Genomic DNA, 1048 nt, shown 5'->3' on the forward strand with positions numbered 1-1048 from the left:
TTTGAACAAAACCATGTGTTGTTATTTCTAAAGCTATAATAGTGCGTATAATAGTTTTTACTTAGTGTCCTCCGATATTTATCCTGTCAGAAAGTGTTTGTGCAACGGAATATGTTTGCGCGCGTCTTTTTGGCGCCAATTAATTTTCATTCTGTTTATTTATTTTGCGTAGTAGATTGCTTTTTCAACGAAATTAATTTCAGGGAAAAAAAATAGTTGCACCACTAATTATAGCAGACAGCTGTTATATTCGGTTTAAAAACAGATAGAAACAGATCGAGTAAGGACTTGTGAATCAAATGTATTTAAACAATTTTACTTATCATGTACTCATAGCTAAATCAATGTTTTTTAACCTTGACTATTCTAACGATAAATCATGGTATTTCACACCTTATTAGTCGTATCTGTTTTTATTTTATGATTTCATTTTTTAGTGAAATCCAGTTCAAGAAAATATTCTGTTTCAATAAATAATTATTTTAGCAGACATTTAAAAAGACAGTTAAACAAATGTATTCAACAGTAAAACAAATGTATTCAAGGACTACATATTTTATTTATGATGTAATCACAGCTGAAGGGTTGCTAGCAATGCTTAGCCTTGACTATGTTAACAATAAAACATAGCCTTTTGTGTTAATACTAACAAACAGAAATTTAATAAAATTACAAAAATTATAGAGTATAACAAAACACATTTCTTTTGACCATTTATTCAGACATTCCCTACTAAAACATTATGTACCAAACAGCACAGGTTAGACATGTCATCCTCAGTCTGAGAACTGGCAGAGTTTCTGAAAGCTTCGCTTTTAATCCATGATTTTAAAGGATCAAAATTAGTTTAATGCTGATGTGCCTCAGCAATGAATCTGTAGGAGCAGATTGGAGATGGTGTGGAGTGATTGGAGATGTCCTCTGCTGGGTGAATGCGCTTCTTTCTTGTACTCCTTTCATACTTCTTGTTTTTGGCCTTAAAGTAGAATAGAAATACAAGATCGTTTACCTGGATAAAAACAATTCATTTATACTGGACATTTTCAAG

This window comes from Sinocyclocheilus grahami, unplaced genomic scaffold (assembly GCF_001515645.1).
Source record: "Sinocyclocheilus grahami isolate Dianchi unplaced genomic scaffold, SAMN03320097.WGS_v1.1 scaffold986.1, whole genome shotgun sequence".
In the NCBI taxonomy this organism is placed as follows: Eukaryota; Metazoa; Chordata; class Actinopteri; order Cypriniformes; family Cyprinidae; genus Sinocyclocheilus; species Sinocyclocheilus grahami.